The sequence below is a fragment of the Mustela lutreola genome, chromosome 4 (assembly GCF_030435805.1).
Source record: "Mustela lutreola isolate mMusLut2 chromosome 4, mMusLut2.pri, whole genome shotgun sequence".
NCBI classification, from domain to species: Eukaryota; Metazoa; Chordata; class Mammalia; order Carnivora; family Mustelidae; genus Mustela; species Mustela lutreola.
In genome coordinates this window covers 11,548,288-11,568,002 of record NC_081293.1, presented here as the reverse complement: position 1 = coordinate 11,568,002, position 19,715 = coordinate 11,548,288, and the positions used below count along the sequence as shown (strand labels likewise).

The window sequence follows — 19,715 nt, the reverse complement described above, 5'->3', positions numbered from 1 at the left end:
CCCTTGCCGTATGAAGGCTTCTTATCTGCTCCTGACCATTGGAGGTCATGGACATGTTAACTGCTTCTTATTATATGGACATGCATTGAGGACTGGACATAGGGTGGCCTTCTCCAGAACTCTGTGGGCTTAGCTGCTCTTGGGACTTCTTGCTGGGGATGTGGGTGGACTGCCCAGTGCCTGCCGTGAAATGTGAGACCACTGGTGATCGCTAGTTTTTCTGAATGGCTTTCCCAGGTGCCCTGTCCTCCTTCTGCAGTTTTCTAGGGGGCAGGACTTAATGGTGTCCCACACCTGCTCAGTCCTGGCCACTTGGCCCACCCTCCAGATTCTGCTGCTTTGCTATGACAGCAGGTGACAACTGTTTGCTCTGTGTGCCCCACATGCCGACCTTGGAGCTCCCTTAATTAGAGTTTATGAAATGAGGGGAAGCCACCTGTACCTTGTGAAGGCAGATGTGAGCAGGTAAAAAGACAGAGAAATGTCCTCAAGATCCACCTTTCACCTTAATACCTCAGATCAGGTCCCCCACCGTGTTCCGGGGGCAAGTGGAGCCGGCCTAAGGGATCAGATCAATGCATTTAGACAGACTTGGATTCAGATCCCACCTGACGAGTCACTTAATCTTACTGACCCTCCATTTCCTCAGGTGAAAGAAGTGATCATGAACCCAGTCCAGTGAGATCATGTGTAAATGGGGCTTCACTGGAAATTTCCCCAGGAGCCCAGGGCACCCTTCCCTTAGCACTAAAGCTTTCCTTCTGGAATGCCCAACAGCCACCACTCTGCTGGGCCCTTCCCATGCTGGGGGTGTCGTGGTCACTCTTGTTGTTGGGGATCCCTGGGGCAGGGTAAGAGAGAGGAAGGGCACATCTCCTGGCCTGGGAGCATTTTACCAAGCTAAGCTCCAAGTGGCTTTCAGAGAGAAGAGAGGAAGAGCCCCTTTGGAGTCTGGCCATTATTTCCCTAGGGCCATTTTGTTCTTCATGGTAATTTAGACTTGGAGAGAAGAGGGTCTAGGGGTTGGGACTTCAGTTGCCATGTTTTCATACACCCTTGGGGAGACAAGCCCTCTCTTGTCTGGGGTGAGCAAGTTCACTGGAGACCAGGATGCCTGTTCTGGGTGCTGAGCCTGGTTTTCCTCAACGGGCCCAGGGAATGGCTCCCACTCACGCTTGCAGTCAAAGGATTGATGCAAGAGACCTCTCTGGGGTGCTGATTTGGAGGAGAGCGCTTGAAATAGGAGGAAAGACCCCCTCCCTGAAGTGGGGAGCTGTGCAGAGAAGTGGGGTAATTGTGTGAGACCCAGCTCACTTGAGAGGGGCCTCGCCCACAAAGCTCGTTCTTGGGAAGCCACTTGCTTCTCTGCCTTTGAGTCGACTGCCCAGAGGCGGCCATCCCAGGAATGCCCTGGGGGCACATGGGCCCAAGGACCACTTCTCAGAGCGGTCAGACTTCGTCAGACTTAGCCTCCTGGCCAGGGTCTTTCAGAGCACACGTCCTCTGCTGTGGGAGCACCCTGCCTCAGCTGTTGTTTGCTGTGTGCTTACCCCAAGTGTGAAAGGCTCTTCCAGAAGGATCTTTTCAATTCGCCACTGTATAGCTGGTGCCGGGAGGTGCACAGCAGAGGTTGGGAGAGTGAGTGCGCAAAGAAGGAAGGGGTGTGCGGGGTGTGTGTAACACCGCATTTATACAATGTTTCCAATAAAAGGAAGAGTTTTGAAAGCCGTGTAAGGGCTTTTCCATAACTGCCAGACAGGTTAAGGACATTGGAGTATTCTGCTATATTTGATTCATGTGTTCCTTAAAAATATAAAACATAGAGGTGCCCGGGTGGCTCAGTCAGTTAAGCGTCTGCCTTCAGCTCAGGTTATGGTCCCTCGGACCTGGGATGGAGCCCCAGTTTGGGGGAGTCTGCTTCTCCCTTTCCCTCTGTGTGCTCGCTTGCACTCTCTCTCTTTCAATTAAGTAAATCTTTAAAAATATATGTATAAAGCATAACAATATGAAATGTAGGACTTCGGTTCCAGACACAATGGAGTAGATACACTGTCCCTTACCCTCCCTCCAAGGACAGGCAAAAGCTCTGGACATTATATGTGAAACAAGTAGAGGAAACTGATGAAAAGTGGAGCGATGAAGGCAGACTGGCTGGGGACTGGGGACTGTGAGGGCTGACAGGCCAGCAAGCCCCTGGGCTCTCCTTACCGCCTTCTACCTTGGAGGCTGGAGAAACTCCCAACCCAGAAATGCCAATGGGTACAAACGAACCCCCTCCCAAGAAAACCAAAACCCAGCCTGTTCTTTCTAACCGGAGACCTGGGAAGGGGGCATGGGGCTGAACAGGCAGCGGTGGGTGCCGCTGGCCCCTGGAGCAGTCACTGTTCTGCGCTGGTCCCCACCAGCGGCGCGGCTGCCTCGCTTTCCCGTTCAGCAGCTCGCTTAGCCCCGTTCCAAAGACCCGCGGGTTCCTCTCCACCCCACTCTCCACTCCACTCCTATTCTGATCCTTCGAGGTGAACCAGCCCTGTGCCTTCCAGCTCCCTCCTTCCAAAGCCAGACCCTCCACACCCCACATGGCATCCCTGTCCCCCGACGAGGCTCCCAGGCATTGCCCGAGAAGAGCCACAAATGTCCCTCAGCTCCCAGTGGGCCTGGCCCCGCTCTCACTTCCGGTCTGGGGCGTCTGGGAGCATAGGATTCAGCCCTCAGCTTGGCTCGGTCGGAGGACCCCACCCCACGGGCCCCATCCCCGCCTGTCCCCGTATGTCCATAAACAGGCCTCTTGGCAGGGCCCGCTCCCCGGGGAGGGTGGGGGAAACGTGCGTGCCGGCGTGTGCAAATGGATTCTTCTGTTCTCCTGGAGGGCATTGAAAAGACTCTGTGTGTGAGGGAGCAGCGCGGAGAGGGGCCCGGGGAAAACAGGAAGGGGCCGTAAACGGCGGGGCTGCCGCTCGTGGCAGTGGGTTCCAGTGCTTGGGCCTCCCCGAGCAGTCACGGTCCGTCCCCCCGCCCAGTGTTTGCCCAGCCTCCGCTGGGGTCCTGATGGAAGGCTTTTCTAAAATAAAAATCTCATTTCTTTGCTAGACCAATAGACACACCGAACAGTGGCGAATGCCGCATTTATTTTTCTTGGGAACACATGAGCTCACTTTCAGAAGCTCCTTGGGAGGGTGCCCCGGCGGGGCCTTCGGGCCAAGGGACAGGGTTCCATTGGGCCCAGAGGTGAGTGTGAAGTGGGGTGGTAGGCGGGCTCCTGGTCAGAGGCAAGAGCGTGAGGATCCAGGACGCTGCCCACTCTCGACGGCCCAGGACAGTGGTCAGGGAAGGCTGTGCCTTCTCCTGCCCTTGGCACTGCTCTGCACAACCACAGGCCCCACAAGCCAGGGGGTCTTTGAAGCACAGAAAGTGTAGCCCACGAAACCTGTTGGAATGGCAGCTCTCGGTCCCGCCTGGAGTAGGAGTCAGACTCCCTACCATGGCTTGTGAGCACCTGGGCCATCGGGCGAAGCCTGGGGACCCCATCTTAGAGCAGTGCTCTTTCTCGTCTACAACAAAACCCATGGGGTTACAAGGGAAACCGGTTCTCTTCAGATTCAGTCCTTAGATACTTTTCAAATTTTACCATATTGAAATATGTGTCCTTCTTTGTTAAGACTTTAAATCATAATGGCCAACCGCTGGCCTCTCAGCTTCTGTGACTTTGCACTTGTGACGAGCAGAAGTGCCGTCTCCAGAGGTCTGCAACGGTGGTGTTAGGGATGGACGAGCAGTTTCTGTCGTCGTCCCGGGCGCCCCTAATGTCACTGTTGGTTGGTGTCAACATTCGGGACTGGAGGAAGTGCTGGTTTTCAGGTAGAGGTTGGTGAAAAGAGAGATGACGCTTTTCTCCATCCAAACCCCTGTATTCATGTCCGTGGGTTTCTTGGCATTGACCGTTCCACCCTGTCCTACGTGAGTCGGCCATCGCCTTTTTTCCCAGTCATTCCCTCCTGCCCCGTTCACGAGCCGCACCGCTCAACTTTATGCTCTCCAGATGCCCCCCATGTGGTTTCAGCCCAGAGTCTTTGCACCTGCCCTTCCCTCCCCCTGGAATGCTCTTCCCTACATTTTTCCCGGGAGCCGTTAGGTCTCAGCTCAGATAGAAGCCTTCGCAACCAGCTTTTAGAAAGGAGCCCCACTCTCCCACTCACGTGTGCAATTTCTTGATGTTTTTTGCCTGTAACTATACCTGAAATCAACTTTTGTTTAGTCGTTGACGTGTGTATTTTCTGTCTCCCCAAAGAGACTGGGCGCCCCATGACAGTAGTGACTGGGTGTCTGGTTCACCACCAGAGCGGTGGCTGGCACACAGTAGGGGCTCACTAAATATTGGGTGAATCAAGGAATGAATGAAGTGTGTGCAATATTGGAAACCGGGGCTCTTTTGAGAAGATGTGTGACATGTGCGTACCGTGCCCAAATTTAATCTATCCAGCGTTTTCCACTGAGAATACTAGAAGTCCAGACTTAGGAAGCACCCACTGTAGCACCCCTGCCCCAGCCCTTACTCTGTAGATGAGGAAATTTCATACACTTACGAGCCCTGGCCATGGTCTCACATCTACTTGGCGGGGGAGGCCAGCCACTGTGACCCAGGCCCCCGTCCCCCGAGGCTACAAATCATCATAGGGATGTGAGGTTTTCATAGAGTCCCAATGTCAGAGAACTCAAAGCATCTTATGCAACCACACACTTTAGACCTGAGTAAGTAGGCTCCAAGAGTAGAAGTGACCTGCCCAGGACAGTCTGGGCTCCCGGCCCTGAGCTATGGCTTTCCACTCCCCAGCGTCTGAACAACCCATAAACATTTTAGGCCTCAGCATCCAGCCAGTATTTAAAGCAGAGAGAACCTTTTGGCACCCAGAGGGATAGACATTTCTGTTGGTCTTTTTCTGTCTTTATTTCAGGTGAATGGGCTGCATGTTCTTTTTTTTTTTTTTTTTCCAGCCAGTATTTACTGAGCAATTATTACCTGCCACCCGCTGGGGAGCCAGACCTGGTTTGTCCTCTCTGGGAGCTCACTCATAGAGCTGATAACAATTCAGGAGACTTGCCTGATGGAGGACAGGATGCTGAGCTGGAGAACAGAGTTGAGAGTCTCTACCCATCAGGAACATGCCTGGAGGAGGTGGCCTCACTCTGAGCCTCCTAGGGCATCTCTTAGTGGGGTCATGTCCTTTCTATCTTAAGATCTCCATGGCTGGCATAGTGAATGGATAGATAAAGTGGCTGTGGCTGGACGTTGTCCCCCTTACCCAGCCCAGAAACCAGCCCTGTGACTGTCAGCGATGACTGCTAAGACACACAATCCTTGCCAGACAAATCTGCTGGCAATGTGAGCCTGGACACGAGTAGCTGACTTCACACAGTCCCGGTGGACAGTAGACAGAGCACAGGAGGAAGAAGGGGTTCTCTAATGTCTGCTCTAAGCAACATCAAATAATGACATTATTAGTTAATAAGCTAATTGTTCTCATAAGATAATTAGGGAGCCCAAATCAAAGAAGTTCTCAGAACATCCAAAACGGAGAGGGCTGGAACGTCATTGTGAAGATAAAAGATTGTTGAGGTCTGCAAATATTCCTCAGTGACGCAGAAAGTTCTGTTGGGCAAAAGTGTGGCATTTTTATTTATTTAGTTCAGGCTCATTGCATACTTTATTCTTTCATTAAAAAAAAAAAAAAAGTATGAGGGGCTTGAGTGAAAGAGTTGATTATTCTACCGTTTGGCAGTATTTCTGGAGGAACTGTCCAAAAGCCATATAATAAATCAAGGCCCCCTCCCCACCCCCTGGCGGGACTGACGTCCACGAGGAGGCCATTCACAGAAAGTGGCTGCTGTGCTGCCCTGTGCTCTCACAGACGGATGGGGGACATTTGGTTTGCCTTGTGGGACAGCCTCTTGCCAAAGCCTTAACTCTTTCCAGGAGCAGAAGCTCGAGGCTGTAGGGGGGCGTTTCTAGAAGAAAATTTAGATCCTTAACTTAAAAAACAAAACAAAACAAAACAAAACAAATACCAACAACACATCCCCCTAAGCCCTGTAATAGCATGAAGATGGCCTTGGATTACCTAGTGCTTGATTATTGACTCAACATTGCCCATGGTCTTGGAGTAAGACACCAGCCTACAGATACTTGTGGAGGCCCTCCTGTGTGCTAGGCATTGTCGTAGGCACAAGAACTGTACCATTGGCCACAGAAGCAGGGCGGCCTCATGGAGGGACCCCCATCATTGACACCGTGGTCAGTGGTGGCTCTGTCACCCCCAGCTGTGGGACACTAAGCACATTGTTGAATTTCCCTGGGCTGCAGTGGTGTTGTCTGGAAAATGGAAACACTGATCCCAGTGCTGTAGAACTGTTGTTAGGGCCGGCAGAGTGCCCAGCACATGCAACTATTCCATTGTCATTGTCATCGTCATCGTCATCCTCGTCACGTGCTAGTGGTATGAGGGCAAAGGTGAGGACCCTTTGAGAAGGCTTTAGAATTTCCCAGAGATGCAGAATTGACTACAAATGATGAATAGGGCTAGCTGTTTCTGAGCTGATTATCACCTGGGTCCAGTCCCCAGGGACCCCTGCCTTGGGGTCATCTGAATCCTACCTTTCCTTGAGCTCTTGCCTCTACACTCCTTTTCCTGGAGGCCCACCCTGATTCCTACAGCCCTCAACCACTCTCTCCTTGGGAAGTCACACCCTGCCCTGACCCTTGGCCTGCTGGGTCTCTTTGAAAGGACATGTGGATGTTCTGGAAGGTTCCACCTCAGAGTCCTAACGATGGTTACCCCAGGGGAAGGCATGGAGGTCAGAGAGGATGTCAGCTTTGTCTGTAAGGTGGTTTTTTAAAAAGGAGAATGTATTGGCATGTTCTCTGTGTACTTAAAAGTTGAACGAATACTGAATCCCCCACCTGATTCCACAGTGGGGCATGGGGACAGTGACACCATTTCCTTCTTTCCTGTTGACTTTGTGTCCCCTAATGAGTCTGTGGGCTCTGGAAGGATGGGCAGAGCCTCCTCCTCTTCGCAGATCTGCGGGACTGTGGCGGAGGGGCTCCAGCTCTGTTCTGCTTGGGAGCCGGTGCCCATAGCCTAGAGTCCAGCCTCCTCCTGGGTTGCTCAGCTCTGCCCTGTGACCCGCAGGGGCCTCTTAGTCCAGTCTCCGGAGGTCGGCCTGCACACGGGTCCTCAGGAGCGTTTTCTTTCTGCCTCTCCTGTGTAGAATGGGGTGCTTTGGGTCTCCACTCCATGGGGATGCAACAGGGACTTGTCCTTCCCTGCAAACAGCCTCCCCTTCTGTGCGCCCTTCCTCAGGGGCAGCAGCTCCCTCTACTCTGCCCCAGGGACACAGAAGCGTCTGGAAAGGAATCTGGACTCCTGGGCTGGGTCCCACCCCACCTGAGGGCCTGCGTGACCCAGTCCCCTTCAGGTCTGCTGGCACGTGAGCTCTTGATTTCACCGTCAGGGAGACCAAGTCTTTCTGCAGACGTCATTCTTGTCCTTGGGGGTGATAAGGGCTCGTCACGTCTGTCGTTCTGCCACTTACCATGCTCTGATAAGGCACAGCATCTGCTCGTCCTTGGAGGGCAAGATAAATTTAGATGTGGCGGATTTAGAACATCAGGTGACCTGTTTGCAGCTGTAGCTCTCAGGAGGGAGAGGGCAGCCTGGCTTGTCTGCCCACTGCATTCCTGGTATTAGTCTCACCTCTCCACCAAGACCAGCCACCTCTTGAAGGCAAGGGGTCAGGTCTCCTGTGTCCAGCACAAGCTTGGGTGCATGTGAGAGGTTCAGTGATCCTAGCTGGTGGGCTTCACGTTTGGTGAGGCTTAGACTAGGGTACCGATCAAGGTTTTAACAATCTGGGATTGTTCTCAAAAGCTGTTCTGCTGGGGTTGGGGCGGGGAGGTGGGTATGATCCATAGCAGGTTCTAACTGATGAGGGTTTCTTTTTACATCTTGTGTTTGAGCCTCTTTGTAAGATTTTATTCCAGGGTTAAAACCAAGTTCAAAACCCACTGCTCTAGGCCAGGCCTGCCATTTTCCAGATAAGTAAACTGAGTCCTGGAGAGAGAAGAGATTTGCCAAGTTCTCCCTGTGACCTGACTCCATGGCAGGCTTTCCCTTGCTGTCTTGGTTTGCTTTTGCTACCATAACCAAGTGCCACAGACTGGGTGGTTTAAACAACAGATGGGCCGTCTCCTAGTTCTGGAGGCTGGGTCTGGGATCTGGGATAAGCCTCTCTCCTAGCTTCTGGTGGTTGTTGGCAATCTTTGGCTTTCCTTGGTTTGTAGAGGCATCACTTTGATCTCTGCTTTCACCCTCATGTGGCCTTCTCTGTGTATGTGTTTGTGTGTCCGTGTTTCCCCTTTTTATAAGGACACCAGTCACTCTGGATTAGGGCCCACCCTAATGACCTCATTTTAACTCGATTACTTCTATAAAGACCCTATTCCCAAATAAGGTCACATTCTGAAGTACTAGAGGTTAGGAATTTTTTCTGGGGAATACAATTCAGCCCCTAAAACCCACTTTCTTAATGGTCTGTGGAGATCAAGTTCAAGGGGCCAGAGGACCCCAGTTCCAACCAGGTCTGAGTGTAGATCCACCTCTCCCTGGCCAAGCCCACCCAGGCCGACCGCTCCCCCACAGGCCACAGGACTGTCTAGGGAGGATCGGCAGCTTTTGGAACCAAGGATGTGGCCCTTTTTAATTCCCTCTATTCTTGTTGCTGTTATTGTTAAAGTCATCCTAACTGGTAAATTACTTTGCTTAAAAACACACAGAAAATTTTAAGGAAAGGTCACCCATAATTTTACCACTCAGCCAGCTGTAGTCACAGCCAGCACTTTCATGTAATTCCTTCTAGCATTTTCCACATGCATATACACACTACAGGTTTTTGTTTTTTGTTTTTTTTTACCTTTTTTCTTAATGCAATTTCAAAAGTATTTTCCCACATCATTAACATTCCGCATAAATGTGATTTATGTTTTTCCATTTGGTGCCTATTTATTGAGCGTCAGGCACTGGGGATATATTTGTAAGCAAAACACAGAAATTCCTATCCTTGTGGGCTGCCCTCCTCTGGGGGAGTGGGCACACCAGTGGACAATGGGGAACCGGCCTGTTGCCCTCCAGCTGGCACTGGTCCAGACCCCCACTGTATCCCTCCCGATGGCTTTATTTATTTCTCATGGGCAGAGGCTTCCTTTAAGCCATCTAGAAAATAAGCCCTTGCCCCTCTGCCCAGCATAAACCTGATTTTTAAAAGCTTCATATTGATTTTATATATATAGGCGTATCTACACATGTACATACAGATCCAGAGAGAGAGTGAGAACTATTTTTTTCTGTTTTCTCTAGTTTTTGCCACTCCCAGTTGGCGTTCAGATTAACATCTTCATACTTCATTGTGGCATTTTGATCTCAGGCTCAGAGGTGAGAAAGCCCACGCTGTCTTTTCAAAGGCCAGACACATGAGCGAAACCCAAGCAGTGAGTCTAGTGGCCTCTCCGCCTCCTTTGCTTCCTCTGGAATGTTCCATTTGCATTCTGCGCTTACATCTGCTGACGCCATTAACCTGAAATGTGCCTGTGATGGACAAAGCACATGAGGTCCGTGGAGCACCCCCGGCCCCGCTGGCCAGCCCCGAGTGATGGCAGTCACAGGCCTGAGAAGGGCTTTTCTGTCTGTTTCAAGGCCCGTCGCCGAAAATGGGAAAAACAAGCTAGTTTATACAGCAACGGGGACCTCAAACCGGCACAAGAGTCCAGCTGACCCGCGGCCGCCTGAGCAGGACAGCGTTCTGCCCCATAAAGAGACACTAGGACAACACTTTTAATGGTCTCTGCCCAGACTCTATTTATGGAATTTATTTCCCGGGCTCTGTCTGTTCAGCAACGCCTTGGCAGCACGTCCCCCAGTGTCCGCCTCAGTGCATTAAACACCCCTTGTTCGGGGCACCTTGGAGCTAGCACCCAAGAGAGGGAGAAGAAAAAATGTGGGTAGAAGCGTATTTGGGGCCAGGATAAACGTTTAAATTAAAAAAAAATTAAAATAACCAAAGAACAACAACAAAAAATTTATCCCTTCAAGAGCTCCTGTGGGTCTGGGTTGCTGCCGGCCCCGAGCTGTGGCCCTTTCCAGCCCATGTCAGAGAGGAACATGCAAAATCGAGAAGCATTTGGAGCACTCGCTGGCGGGTGTTTCTGTGTTCCACGGTTGTGCTGTCCTTTTATCATCTTTAAAAATTGTTTTTAGAATTATCTCTTTTTTTAAAGATTTTATTTTATTTATTTGACAGAGAGAGAGATCACAAGCAGACAGAGAGGCAGGCAGAGAGAGGGAGAAGCAGGCTCCCCACTGAGCAGAGAGCCCGATGCGGGGCTCGATCCCAGGACCCTGAGACCACAACGCAAGCCGAAGGCAGAGGCTCAACCCACTGAGCCCCCAGGCGCCCCATTCCTTACAAAGTAAAATACATCCATTGATAAAACTGCCAAAATGTAATCTAAAAAGTGGAAAATAAAAATTGCCAGTAAGTTCACCGCCGTGAGCATTTTGGTCTGCGGCCCTGTCATGGTCTGTTCTGCTTACGGAGAGAGAGTTGTCCCCCCTGTCATGGGTCTCCCTGCCCCGAAACCAGACATCTTTAAAAACTGACATAGACGGCTATAGGATCCCCCACGGGACTGGGAGGCAGAAGACTGAGGTGTTCAGGCCTCTCCCACTGATGCTTTTCAGTGTGGTCATGTGACCCTTCAGGAAGACAAGTGGCTAAAGGAATTTTCCTGTCGCCCTGAAGAGCGGCGATCAGTTCTTCTAAAGCTGCCCCTGTATCTGGTCACTGCCTTCCCTCCTACGGCCCAGAGACCTGGGAGCCTCCCTTTCCCTGCCTGCCCTCTCCTGCCCAGCGCATGTGGCTAATCCCTTTCCAAGGCAACTCTGCATACATACTATCTCTGGAGGTGGCTCCTCTCTCCCGACCCCTACTGCTTCCCTCACCCTGGCCACCTTCCTCTCCTGCCTGAACTCCCGGGTCTCCCCTGCCCTCAACTCCATCCAGACTCACCCGTGTCCAACCAGGCTCCACACAGCAGCCAGGAAGCTCATTCTAGAACGTCCATCTGATTGTGCCACCACCTGCGGCAGTGACTTTCTGTGGCGGTCAAGATGGAGCCCTAAGGTCTTACTGAAGCCTACCAGGCCCTGCCTTACCTGCCCTCGCTTACTGCTCCAGCTTCCCCCGCTCCTACCTGTCCCCCTACCCAGCCGCTCCTTCGCATTTCCTCCCTTCTCCAAGCCTTTCCCAAACGCACTTCCCTAATTCTGCCTGGTAAACCACTCAACCTTGCAGGTTACTTCCTCCAGGAAGCCTTCTCTGTGGACCTCCCCAGCAGCAGTCTGATGACTCCTTACCCTGGCAGCAGTCTGATGACTGATGACTGGTCTCCATCATCCACTGCCATGTCCGGCCCCCAACACCAGTGTCTCTGTGCCAGGCCCTTTTACAATCTTAATTTTCTTTCATTGATTGCTCAGATGTTTTTGTTCTCCTCTGGGGATGGAATACAAACAATCTTAATCTTCCCAAGTCCTAGAATGATTGCTGATGGGTCTTCTTTTTCTCTCGGAGTCCTTTTAAATGGGCCCTGTCCTCTCCCCTGCTGTGCCCTGGCAGACATGAGGGGGAGGCACCGGAGAGGTAAGAGGGGGTTCATGACTCCAGCCACCATGCTGGCCCCTCCGGCTGTCAGAGCCTGACTGGCCAGGCAGAGATGGGCCAAGAAGTGCTGCTCCAGGACTCTGGCTGAGCCCAGCTTGGGGCAGAGCAGGGCACAGAGAATGGCTTTGCCAGAAGACTCCCTCATCAGGCCTTGGAGTGCGGGGGCTGTAGGCCCTGTGCTAATGCCTCAGGGACAAAGCTACTGAAGGGTTAACCCAGCTCCGTTAAGTTGGGGTGGGGACAACAGTGAGGCGCGTGAGCTCTGGTGTCAGAGGGAGCTGGGTTTGGACCAGCCTCTATTCCTTACTGATTGTGACTTTGGACAAATGCTTTACCTTCTCAGTCCTCAGTCTCCTTACCTGCAAAATGGGAACAGGCCTGTCGCAAGGATCAAATGAGGAATTGCACGGGGACGGTCTTGCTGAGGGCCTGGCACGTAGTGAGCCCTCCAGCGTGGCCGCTGCTTCGTCATCACTGCTGTTTGTCATCGTCCCTGTCAGCAAGAATCCTGCTCAGTTCAGAGCTCTGTTTCTTGGTTTTCCTGTGAGTGGCAGTTGCCAGGTCCTGCTGGGTTTAAGTTTATCTGTTCATTCATTCGTTCATTCACTCTGTTATGTGCGTGCTCTGTGCCAGGGATCTGGGGAGCTGCCAGGTGGTGGAGAACTGCTTTCAGGAGTGGCTCTTGGCAACACGGGCTGGGCTACATTTATTGCTTTATGTAACCCGGATATGACCCTTTCCCCCTTAGTCCCACTTCTATCCCTCAAAGCTCTACTGACTAACTCCCTGCAGACTTAGAAGATCAGGATGGGACCCACAACAAAGGCCATGTGACCCGTCCCCCTCCCTCTGGGCAGGAGGGACTGTAATGAACTCAGACACGTGGGGTGATAGCCAATCCCAACCATGAACCCCTGTTCAGCCTTCACTCTGGGCAAGGCCCCCCAGGGGACCCCCAAGGGGGGTTGTAAGGACAGTTAGGTCTCTTCAGGGAAGAGAAGTTGGGAAGACAGGGCAGAAAGCACACACATGATGCTGAGTGACAGCCATGTGAAAGTGGGCAGCTGTCACATGTTCTTCCTCAGTGCCAAGGGCCCAGAGGCGGGATAGGGAAGGGAAACAGAGGCATCTGTGCAGGATGAAAGGTTCAGGTGAGCAGGTGGGAGAAAAAGTCCGCAGTGAAGCATCAGACAACCAGCAAGCATTTCCTAGGCACTTACCGTGGCTGGGAACTGGACTCTTGGCTTTACAGACGCACAACTCATTGAATCGTTATAAAACCCTGTGGGCTGGCGGCCACTTCCTCCACCCTCTACTCTATGGATGGAGATGCAGAGACTCAGAGAGATTTGTAAGTTGCTCGCACTTACAGAGCTCTGGAAGCAGCAGAGTCCAGATTCAGACCTGGGCCTGTGGATTTCCACCACGGTTGCCGTGCCTTTCCCATGAAGATAGGACAACACGGGGCATGTTTGGGCAGTGATGTGCACTTGATGGGCTTTGTGCAGCAAAGTCATGAGGGAAGAGGTCCAGGGGAGGCTGGCTCAGGTCCAAGACCCCTTCTGTGCCTCTGGCCCAAAAGGTTAAGTCTTTGTGCCACAGGTAGTTGGGAGCCACTGAATGTTCCTCTGAGAGCCCCCATAGCAGTCCTCAGGGTGAGAACAGAGAACAAAGGGAAGCCATGGACAGACAGAGAAGGCTGGGCTTTGGGAATGGTAGGTAAGTCATTCACTTCTCCAGATACTTACCATTTCCTGTGTGCCAGGAAGAAATGAGACAGTGTTTCTCAAGGACCCAGCCCGGGACCTGGAATGTGCCATAAAGGGCCTCCACTCCTGATGACGCTGTGCCCTAGGAAGCAGGGGCTGCTGGAGCTTCTGTCATCTGCGGCGTCAGGCTGCAAGCAGGTTTCTCTTTGTGACGCTGGGTCACGGGATGCCTTTCACACCACCCATGAGGCCTCTGAGTTGACAGCTGTTCCTGCCGCCCACCTGTCTCTCCCCTCCCCTCTTTTTGGGGGTGGTTTCTCACACCCCTGCTGTCTGTCCTCTCTCCCTCTACCCTCCACAGGGCCTTTCTGAAGGCGGCAGATGGGCAGGAATGTCACCCTGGCTGTCTCTGAGAGACCACCTCAGGTGTCACCCAGGTGGGGCTTGGTGGCCCGGGCTACCTGAGGGTCAGGATGCGAGTGTGGAGTGCAGAGGGAGCTCTCCACCCTGACTGTCCCCTGGCTGCCTCCTCTGGCCAGCCAGCCATGAGACTTACTCTCTTCAGGCTTTTTCTACCCTCTGTCCCCATTTGGCTTTAACACGAAAGGAATCATTCTCAGCCATACTCGCCTGTTGCTGTGTTAACTTCTCACCCATTCCCAATCTGCACTCCTCCTGGATAAAGGGATGAAGTCCCACAGTGGCTTTATCAGCCTCGCCAGGTGGAAACCTCAGAGTCCTATGCCCACTTGGTTGGATCAGCACCCTCTTCTCCAACCCACTGGTTTGACACGCATCACTCTGCTAGGACTGATGCAGTAGCCTCTTCGTTGGTCCACTATTGATGGCTGGTTTCTTCTTCCTTCTTGCCCATCCAGTCTAGCCTTCTTGTTTGTTGTTCTTAGCACTTAGACGTTCCTTGACTTTTCTAAAGACATCAAAGTTGAGACTTCTAGCAGATATAAAGGGACTATCCACTGCCCATAGGACAGAGTCCAAACCAAACAGCCCTAAGGCAGGGCCTCTTATCAAGTTTGTCCTCTGCCCCTCTGAAATTGGTCTCTGACCTTGCTGTATAAAGCCACCCAGAGTGGTCCTCTCCCCGTAACCCTCCACCCCTGGAAACCTTTGGGCTTCTCGTGGTCTTGAGTAAACCTCTACTGGCATGGTAGTTTTCAGCACAGTGCCAAATCCTTGCTCTTTATTTCGAAGCTGTGCAAATTTGGACACTTTGCTTCACCTCTCTGAGCTACAGACATAGAACAAAAATGATAGTAATAGCTGTCACTGGTCAGGTTCTTATTATGTTTGCCTCTTTGTACCTACCCCATAATCCTAAGAGAGAGTCACTGTTTCTAGGCTTACTTGGCATATAAGGAAATGAGGGTTTGGGGCAGTAAAGCCTATTGCCTGAGGTCACACAACACAAAGAGGCAGAGCCAGACTCAGATCTGTCTGAGCCTGGTCCTTGCCTATAGATATGCGGACCATGTCACTCAACTTCTCAGAGTTGCTGGAGAGTTTAAATCGCATTGGTGTACTTAGAAGCACCTGCCCAGGGCTGAGCCCCTGGGGCCTTGGTAAATAGCTTTTCTTCCTGCTTCTGGTTTTTGCTCAGGCCACATTCTCTCTCCTCCTCCCTACCTGGCCAGGTCCTTCCCCCAAAGTCAATGGACCCCTGCCTGAAACAACCACCCACCCCCTTCACCCAGGTCCTAGAATATTCCACACGTGCCACCACCGGACCCCAGCTACAGGGAACAGCAGTAGGCCATGGGTGTCTGACTGCTTACCTAGAGGGCGTGTGACACCGTTGTAAGCCCTGCCTCTCCGCTAGGGCCCGGTCCTCTGTGGGAGCTGGGAAGGGGTCCCCAGAACCAGCCAGTGAGTGAAGGAATCCATGAGGGAAGGGAAGAGTGAGTGATGAGAGGCCAATGTCGCGGCGGGACCTGAGGGGTTGTCCCTCTGGAGCCATGCAGCTGGACCCGGAGCTGCTCACCCCCCGGCCTGGCAGCCCTGTCCTCACACCTCCACGATCTGCAGTTTGGGGCCTTTTCTTCTCTTATTTCCTGACCTTGACCTCCTGGCTCAGAGTTATCATCTCCTGGGACAGGGAGGAATAACCCCATGGGGCTGGCTTTATGGAGGGTGACCAGTCTCCTGCTGCCACTGGTGTCCTGCTTGTGGGACCTGATTCCGAGCCTTGGCCTGGGGGTCCTGACTGCTCCACTCCGGGAGTGGCCTTGAGTCCCTGTGAGCTGCGTGGGCTGCAGTGACAAGGCTGTGGCACGTCAGCTAGATGGCTGACTCGTGGGCTCCGTGGGGGTTCCTTGCTGCCCACCTGATCCCCGGGCCCTGGTGGGGGGCAGGAGGCCTGATGGAACTCATTCACCAGAAATCCACATAGAATGAGCTAGCCTTGCCTGTTCTCTGTGCCCCTCTGAGGACAGAGCTGGCCGGGCCTTCTCTCAGGCTTACACAGGGGGTGTTGGCTAGAATCTTTCACCCAGGACTAGAAGGAAATTAGCCTGAGGTGCTGTCTATGGGACTCATTCTCCCCACTTCAGCATCAAGGGGGCAGTCATGATCTCTGGGAGCCATTTCATTTCTTTGACGGCCTAGTCCAGAGGGCTGAGGTATGGCTGCCTCCCGGCTTACCTGAGCAGAGCCTGTTTGTGGGCTCTCTGTTGCTGTCCAGCCTTCTGGAAGAGTCTGCAGGGCTTCCCTCCTGTTGATAGGACCCAGCCTGACATGTGTGACCCCCTTCTGTATTATGTGCATGTGCGTGCGTGTGTGTGTGTGTGCGTGTGTGTGTGTGTGTGTGTGTGATGGTCTGTCACCAGATGGAGTATCCTGAAGGTAGGCTCCCGGGTGTCTTGGAGCCCTCCCACCTCGACGGATATCAGGGGAAAGAAATGACTCGAACTTGGAGACGCTGACCTGGCAAGAGAAGGCAGTGGTTAGAGTGTGGAGTCTCCCAGGCCAGAAGCTAGACCTTCCAAATTCTTCGTGGGCCCTGATTATCAGTCACGCTACCTCTCTCAGGCTCAGAGAGAAGGGACTTGTCAGGGCCCCCGGGTGCTGAGTGGGAGAGCCTAACCCAACAGTCCAAAGAGGCCTTGTGTGTGCAGGGGGAGGATGAGCTGCCTCTGCTTCTGTCTCCTGCTGAGTGGGACCCAAGGGGTGTAAGGCCTTTCTAGGGGGGTGGAGCTCCCCAGGAGCAGCTTTGACCTCTGCCATGTTGCTTTACAGCAGGAAGTGAGCTCGCCCCTCCCAGTGGCCACTGAGTTCACATGTCTGTCCTGGTGGCTCCTTTCTGGTGGGGGTGCCAGGGCCTGGTGCTGGGGATCTGAGTTCTGGTCCAGTTTCCCTGCTAACAAGTTAGAAGTTTTCTGTAACATTAGAGCTGCAAGGCCTCCGCCCTGTGCTAGCCCCACTCCCTCCCTTGGCCGGGGGGGAATCTGAGACCCTGCGAAGGGCCGGCTAGAGCAGGCTAGGGCTGAGGATGGCCGGAAACAAGGAGGGACCAGGTCTGTTGGCTTCGTGGCCAGGCCCCATGGACCTGGAGGCACCCTGGCTGAGGAGCCTGGAGGGCCCCAGCAGTGGCATCTCAGTGCCTGGGGGGTTGGGTTGGAGTTGGGAGAACTCCTGGGCCTGTAGCAGGAAGGAACGCGCTGCTGGTGCCTGATATCCTGATGTCCTCACACCGTGCCTTCCATGTAACCGCTGGGCAGGTAGGCGCGGCCACACGCTCTGGTGGGAGCAGCCTCCGATTTAGAGAAGGCCTTTCTCCTGGCTCTAAACCTAGGGGACAGGGACAGCTTGGCGAGTGGAGACGGCAGCCTCACTTGCCCCTGTGAGCGCAGCCCGCAAATGCCCGGTGTGTCTAGCCCTTGTCCCATCGCCTTCCAGCATCCACCATCCCTGCTCTGGTCGGGAGGGCAGAGTGACGCCCCACCAGTGTGCCCTTCGCTCACCCGCCAGACTTTGCTTGCCCACCCGCACGGACAGGGGCTGAATCTCAGTTCTTCCCCAACATGTGGCCAAAGCCTGCACACAGTAGGTGCTTGTTGTCTATTTCCCAAGTCAGCCTGAAGCCTGGCTGTCATCTATCCCTACCACCACCCACCCACCTGCCCCTCTCTTAGTTCAGACTACTGGGAAGCCCACAGGCGAGTTTCAAGCTGAAAGCACAGCTCTCCCTCCTCAGAGGTCCTAGAGGGGCTCCTTCTAGTCTCCCTTCCCGCTTCACTGCATACTTCCTCTTCTTTGTCTTTCATGGAACAATTGAAACGTGCTTTTATTGGGAAAGGCTGTGGATCCTTTGGGGACGTAAGCAAGCCATCACTAAATCCGTACATTAGAAGTGAGAAAGTGAAAAGGCTTCCTGCGCCCCCCGGGAAGCAGGTGTGTCTGAGTTCTGTTCCTCCTGTCCGCAGAGTGGGCCTACGGGCAGCCGCCCCGCCAGCCTCGAGGAATGCAAGAGAGGAAGGTGATGTGAGTGGCCAGTGTGCTGACCAGCGCCAGGCCCGGGTCCCCCCCAGGGCTCTGCAAGGTGGGGTGACTCAGGCAGGAAGGTGGAAAGCGCCTCCATGGATTTGGCTGGAGGACAACCAGCCCGGAGGGGGCCTGAGCTTGCCTGGCTGGGTATTGCCCCATGGTGGAGAAGCTGGCCGAGCGCTTGGCTAGACAGACCATCAGAAGGTGCCCCCGAGGGGAATCAGACACCATCCGTTAGAGCCCTGGTGGCCCGGCAAGTACGTTTGTAGCTTTGCTGTGCTTCTCCCTTCCTGGTAAAGAGATGCCATGACTGAGCAGGCACAGTGAGCCAAAACGGCGACATTGTCCAAAAAAGGAGATGGTTCAATTGAGGGGTATAAATAGGCGTGTGTGTGTGTGTGTGTGTGTGTGTGTGTGTGTGTGTGTTGGGGGCGGAATGGTGGGCGGGGGCAGGGGGGAAGATGACAGGGCGGCTCTGCTCACGCCCTTGGCCACCACAGGAGGGCTGCTCTTGAAGTCCCAGCCACCAGCAGGAGACAGATTTGTTGAGAGTTGGCAAGAGATGAGAAGTGAGCAATCCCCCACCGTCCTCCACTCTCCTCCTCCTGCCCCCTGCCCTGCACCATCAAAAGAGAGAATTTAAGAGAATGAGCTCTAGGCGGAGAGGTTAAACACAGTCCGTTTGCCGAGTTCAGAGAGGAGCTCTTGCTGGAAGGATGCGAGGAGGGAGCTGGCCGGCTGGGCTAGCAGCAGGCCGAGGCTGGTCCTCTCTGGGCTTCAGCTTAATAAAGCTGTAGACAAAAAAGGACAGCAGCTACAGGCAGGGGCATGGCTCTGGGAGGTGGGCTGAGGGGATGCTATGTCAGGCTGTATTTCCAATGGTTCTGGAAGGAAAGAGTGTCTTTAAAACCAGACTAGGCTCCTTCTTGGCTCTTCCGCTTAACTTGCTGAGTGGCCTTGGGCAAATCTATCACCTTCATGAAGCAGTTACTCACCTGGACCCTGGTCTAAATCAGTAACACCTCCTGGGGGCTCCATGAACGTCCACTCAGACCCCTCTCAGGACCCCTGGCGTGCAGGGTCGGCCCCCGCCAGCACCCGAGATGGTCATCAGCGGTGTGCGTGGGCTCTCTCTCTACCCAGTTCTGCTGACAGGCTTTCTGGGGTCTTCGGCCAGCAGCCAGTCATTTCCCCAGTTAGGTCTCAATGGTGAGAGCTGGCGCTTCCTCCCGGGACTGATTCAGCTGCCAGCTCCTCCTATGCCTCTGAGTTCCAGGGTGTCCCGTGATCCTCAAAACCACCACCTGCCTGTGGGGCTCGCTCGGGCCACATGCCACTGGCTGTTGGCTCGGAGTGCACCTGTCTCACTCCCCGCGGAGGCTGGAGGCTGCTGTGAGCTTGCAAAGCTCTCTTCACACTCCCTGAGCGCACGTCATCACCCAGCAGTCCTGCGGGAAGTGGTATTTTCGTTCTCATCTTACAGATCGGGCTTCTAGAACTTGCCTGAGTCACCTATTTACAGGCAAAGCCTAAACATGCATGCTTAATGGCTGCCTCTCAGACTTGATGCATGGTTGTGACCACCACCACCCCCCAGCCTCTCACCTGGGATGGGGTGAGGACACAGTGCTAACGGGGCTGGAGGGTCAAGCTCATTCCTGCTGGATGCACTTCCTGCCAAGCAGGGATCTTGCAGCTCCAGAACTTTCTGCATGTAGGTCTCTGGCCCCCTGGTCT

At 53.6% G+C, this 19,715-nt stretch overlaps 1 protein-coding gene across 1 annotated transcript in view; it reads left to right on the top strand.

The window, feature by feature from the left end:
* The window catches only part of GRK5 (G protein-coupled receptor kinase 5), a 209,569-nt gene that overhangs the window by 100,395 nt on the left and 89,459 nt on the right, over positions 1–19,715 (top strand). The window lies entirely within an intron of this gene.